The sequence below is a fragment of the Ischnura elegans genome, chromosome 1 (genome assembly GCF_921293095.1).
Source record: "Ischnura elegans chromosome 1, ioIscEleg1.1, whole genome shotgun sequence".
Lineage (NCBI taxonomy): Eukaryota > Metazoa > Arthropoda > Insecta > Odonata > Coenagrionidae > Ischnura > Ischnura elegans.
This window is the reverse complement of record NC_060246.1, coordinates 157,076,500-157,082,553: the sequence shown is the minus strand read 5'-3', so window position 1 is coordinate 157,082,553 and position 6,054 is coordinate 157,076,500.

Genomic DNA, 6,054 nt, shown 5'->3' with positions numbered 1-6,054 from the left:
TATTACATTTTTTTAACTACAATCATTTTTATACAGTTTGACCGATGAAAAATATCGTTATACTTATAAAGAGTATCATAATCTCTCACAATTCAAGAAATTTTCATGTATTGAAAATAGCTAGTACCACGCATTATTTTATTATACAAATAAATGTACATTTCCTTGTACATAAAATAATTGGAAGCGAAATTGAGCATAAAAATCTTGGCAAAATTAAAGAAAACAGCGTAAGATATAATAACCCCTCAAGCGCGGCGGGCATTTAATTAAATCCCATCTCAGCGGCCGGATGATATTTAAATGACTTCGCCTTTTTGGCATTGTATCATTCAATAATTTTTATCTTTCATAATATACGATCAGTATCATTGAAAATTTTAGTAAACTTGCGTAATATAATGCGCTACTATATAATAATTTTTCGAGCGATTTGAAAAAATATTTATTGTTTTATGTATCTCGTTTTATGAACTAATTAATAAATTTTCAATTTCGAAATATTTTAATTTGGTTTCGAATAAGCTACGAGATCTCTAACATTCCATGCATTAAAAAATGCAAGTACATGATGTAATTTAGATATTTGGGGTTGAAAATGTCATAACAGCTTGGATACTTTCGATAGGATTACCCGTATCGCCTACTTGAAAATTTACCACTCCGCCCACTTCTCTGACTTCGTTCCATTATTACCGTATCATTTCATTTAGGTAATCACGTGCTAATGTTTCAAACGTCAATATGTGAATAATCAAATGATTTACCTTAGAAAATCTGCTTTGTGTGACATGATTTGAAGCTATCCAAATATTATCCCAATGCACATTTTTCACACCAGTACACGCAGTCTCTTCATTTCCCACATTAGGCACAAACTGCACACCTCCTTTGAGACTTTGATTTCTTCCCAGCAGCAGGAATTGTCTTTAGGAAATGTATTTCTGTGAGTCTTGGTACTTAATTGTGTAATGAGTGATGGCCATGTCCAAACAGTTCGTATGACGTTGGATATTTCAAAAATATTACCTCGACCGATGGCGCGAAAATGATAAGTCAAATTTTTATAAGTGTTTTTCCTATGATCAACATATGAATTTAGGACTGCCGCATTCAATAGTCTCCTAAATAACTTCATACACCACTTGTAATGGCGTTTTATTTCCATTAGTTACGAATGCAATAACAGGTCCTTGAAATTCACCCCACCAATGAATTTACTATAACCTAACACACAAACAGACTTCCGAGTCTCTATTTTGCCTTTCAATACTATTCCCATTTCGTAGGATCCCCAATTATAAAATAATACCACTCACAGGCAGTACACCCGATGAGAATTTCAACACACTGCCTGAAAGAACACCACACAGTATGAATGACTCTAGTGGACTGAAGCAGACTGAAGCTCGTGGTTTAGAAGCTCCCTCAAGAGACGAGAAAATATCTCGAAGGGGCCCTGGTATATGCTGACTGTTTAGATGGAATCTTATCTTCGTTGATTACTGTCCAGAAAAAAAAAAATTAAAAATGCAGAGCGAAGCACATGGCCCCTTCGCCTAGGACGCTAAGGACTAACGAGGCGGGCCAAACACACTTGGGGCTCGAGGTGACGACAAACAAGGAGAAGACATTCTCCTTGTTTGAAGAGAAGGCATTCAGCTTAGAAGATACCATATCTCAAGCTAAAGTAGCTGACCCTTCTTGACGTCTCTCAAGCAGAATAGGCGGAAGTTTTCATGATAGAACATTTGAATGAAGGCGTTGAGTTTTTGGACCGCAGTCGTCAACGCGCTAGTTTAAAACGGAATTTTATTGAAGCATTTTAAAAACATCTTGAAGGCATAAAGTCGTTATGAATATTTTATTGGAGAGGAAAAACATTTCTTCAAATGATAGAGTAATTAGTTTTAATTTAACATGCAATATCTGGCGGAGAAAAAATATTACATACAGTAGGTCAGGAAGCGTACTGGGTACGCATGACGGCGGCATACGAAATTTAAAGGGCGCGTACTGGGTACTCTTGACGGCGTTGAGGGGATAATATTCAGTAATGATAAAATGCAATTCTTTTTTGGGCAGGGTATCATTTAAAATATTATTGCCAATACATCTACACCTGAAATACCCTACGAGCCACCTCTAGGATGTTTGGCAGCGGCTGATCAATAAAAAGTATGCAGCATGCAATAGGATTCCCAAACAAACACCACACGAACATTGTCCTAGGGTTCATTCACAGGATCGTGCGAGCAAAATAGAACGTTTTAATGTTCACTGAATGATCATGCGCATGACGCTTCATTCTCGAATTTTTCCGTTAGCCTCGGGCATACCAAGTAATTAATTTTTTATATATTTGAGTCAATAAGAAACATGGTCTGGGTCAGATGACAGATATGTATCTACATGTTGAGAGACTCAAAGTTGAATAATGGAAGGCACACCTAATTCTAACGTTTTCATTTTTGCACTTCTAGCAATTCATTTGACTTAAGCATAAGCGTAATTACGGCCAGCGTGTGATTTCAACAAAAATTATATTTTTAGCATTTTTTTACTCTTGGGTTCAGATATCTCGTTTATTTTTTACATTTCTAATGATATTTTCCATATTACATCATATCAGAGAAATTTTCCTTTAAAATTAAATTCTAAATTTAAAATTCAAGGCATTTTCAACTCGTTCATTTGTTGAGTAACTAATGAGTGAACTGCATTTATTCACCGTCACCGTAGAATATCAGAAAATAAATCTCATTTTCGAAACTTTACACAAATTCTCATGCTCATGAAAGACGCCCTCTCCCACGGTCAACATCGTAACGTGCAACGTGCACCATGGGAACGTCACATTAAATGCATAATATTCTTGGAAACTCGCATGGATTATTTTAGCCCTCTTTGGTTTGGGGAGATAAGGGACTTCTCTTTTTAAATCCTTCGGGGAAAGACGCGATGAGATTACAAGGTCTGTGGTTGGCCGTGGCCACTGGACTGCGCGATATCGCAAACACACGCCTTGCACATTTCTCCTTTCATTCCATGGGGCATTGTCGACAGTGAGTGCATGTGTAGCCCTTGTGAAGATTCCCAGAATTGAAGAAAGGAAAGGATAGGGTACTACCAGTGGGTGGCATAGCCCCTAGGTGTGGTAGCCAGCCGCGTGGAGGCAATTGTCTGTCCTAGGGGTGGGGGTTGTTGGTCAGGGATAACGAGGCGTGGGTCTTTTGTCGGCAAACAAGTGTGCCCAAAGTTGTTGACCCTTGTTAGCGTTGGGGAAGGTTTTTGGTGGAGGAAGGAGGGTGAGGGGATGGGAAGGGAACTGAGGGAGAGGGATCGGGGAAAACCCAGGCTACCAGACGTAAGGGAAATCGCGGAGAGTATTCCGGGGTGAGGAATTTCTAAATGTCATCCTTTTTTAAATGAAGCGGCACTTTTGCTACCATTTCTGTGGAGAATATAATTTTAATGCTCAACGTAACTATCCATAGGCGAATATAGGGGGTCGGGGGGGGGGGGGGGGGGGGCACGGGGGCACCTGCCCCCCAGCGCCTTTAAAAATATGCAAGATTTTTCATACGGTCTCATTATCATTGCGTTCGTTTTGTATTGCGAGGTATCCTTGTGCCCCCCAGAACAAAATCCTGGATCAGCTCCTGTAACTATCTGTTCTACAATCTACCTCTATTAAGTCTAAAGGCCGTTGTTATTTATCGGAATTTTTACAAAAAAAATACAATGTATTTATTGCAGATGGTACGGAAGCGAGGAGTAAAACGGAAAATTATTCATGCTGGCCGGTAGTCGATACCGCCTGAAAGAGGTGAAATTCTTTATTCGTCAGCTTTTGCAGATGATCAGCAGTCTTCGACCTTCCATTAGGACCTGCAGCCATCGACGTCGAGGGAGGAAACTTCCGCAAGGACACAAACATTTCCTTCTTAGGGCCAGTTTCACCAACGAGGATAATTGAATTAACTCGGATAATATTCTCAAAAACCGAGATATTACAACAATCGTGTTTCACCAGATGCATTAACTCGGTTTTGGGCTGTTATCTCGGTTTATACTTTTACTGACGATATTCCGCAGTCCAAAGCTTATTATCCGAGTTAATCTGAGGGCAGATGGCATGGCGCGCATGCAGCTTCATCAGCTCTCGGAAAATACGAATGACAGCGATGAAGAATATCGACATTCTATTCGGAGACCACGTTCATTATGGATAAATGAGCGTGCAGATTATTTTAATATATATGGTGAAGTACATTTATTTACTCATCCCAAAATGGCATATGAAACTGCAAAGGCAGTTCTCGCTCTCATCGAAGAAGACGAATTTTACTAATAAGGGGAAGCGGAGGTTTCCAATGCCGTATATTTTATAGCATTCGGAATGGCGAACACATCTATAAACTGGTAGTGGTTCTAATGAATGAGCCTTAGTTTGGCTGTTATTAATTAATTTTCATGCGGTACTTTCAACAAGCCTTATTCAATAATGATGTATAATGCTAAAATAGCGCTTAATTTTTATCTCGGGTAGTTGGTGCAGTGGTACCGTCGTCGACTCTCACCCTGGGGACCAGGGTTCGAGCCTTCACAGTGGCAACTTTTGCATAGCTTTTTTTTCGTGTTCGTTTTGATCATACGGCGACAAGTATATGAATAATTTTAATTGTAGCAAGCATAGACATGAGGAAAATTTTTTATCATCATAATGGGGTACGTGATCTCCCCTTGTCAAAGAAATTTCACGTTTCTTTCTCTTAAACTTGAGCTTTCCCATGCCTATGCTCCTCTTGAGCCAATAATTCCGACAACTCTTGCCAAAATATGTTCGTGTTTATAAATGTCACAAGTCTTCCTTTGAATTTTCTTACATATATATACAAAAACCTTTTATCTCTGTCCTCTTCCTGAATTAATACCTATGTAACAGCATCGTAATCTTCGAAATCGCAATTTGACCAATGTGAGACGTAATTAATTATTGTAGCACAAAATAACCAAGAACTGTGTTTGTTTAAATCTGGGAGTCTCGGTAAATTAAAAATTTTCATTTTTAAATAACGATGCATTAAACAAAGGTGCTTACAAGTTTTTTTACCGCAATATTTATTTATTTAAGTAGTTGCTCACATACAGCATTTCTGCCAATTTACAGTGACGCAGTAATATTCTCGCATTCCTTGCTCTTGCTAAACGCGGTTCCCCTATTTGTTTTTTATTTATTTTTTACTACCCGTGCGTGGTATTCGGTAAGGCAAATTAATAAATCCTTACACGAAAACATTAATATTATGTATTAATATTTGAGCTTTTCGAACTCTCATTGTCTATATTAATACTGTTGCAGTTCATTTTATCACTCTGTACTTGATTGTACACTTATCGGCTTATTAAAATTGATTCCATGTCATACGGTTGCTTACCGTCATTTGTTTTTCCCACGTCAGAGTTATGAAAAACGTACGAGCCAAATCATTTATTCTGATTATCTCGGTTTTTGAAAACTAAGATAAAACGTCGTTGGTGAAACACGGTCCTCACATTTCTGAGATAATAATTTTAACCGAGTTTTTGAAAACTGAGATAATAGAGAATATTATCCGTGTTGGTGAAACTGGGCCTTAGCTCTCTGCCGTCTCTAGGCGAATGTACACGAAGAAGGGGGAGCTCCTGGAAGAGAGCGGGATCAGGCATTCTCTGAAGACTCCGAGCTAGAAATTAGAGGGGAGGAGGGTGGGGAGGAGGTTGAACCCTCCCAGTCAGGTACTACGTTGCCTCCTTCTACGCCCGATTCCTTTATGTCAATCGCTAGCCCATCCCCTTTTTCCTATTCTTTCCCTGAACCCTCTAACAATACCGTCAGTCCTCCTCCATCCGAACGTCCTTTGCGGTGGACCCGTAGTTCGGTGACCCCTCAAAATATCACTTTCATAGAAAACCCAGCTCTCAACACTCCACCCCCTTTCAACGACCCAAAAGTTTTTTGCGTCTCCTTTTCCCAGACACCCTCTTTCGTATACAGACATACTTTCTTAT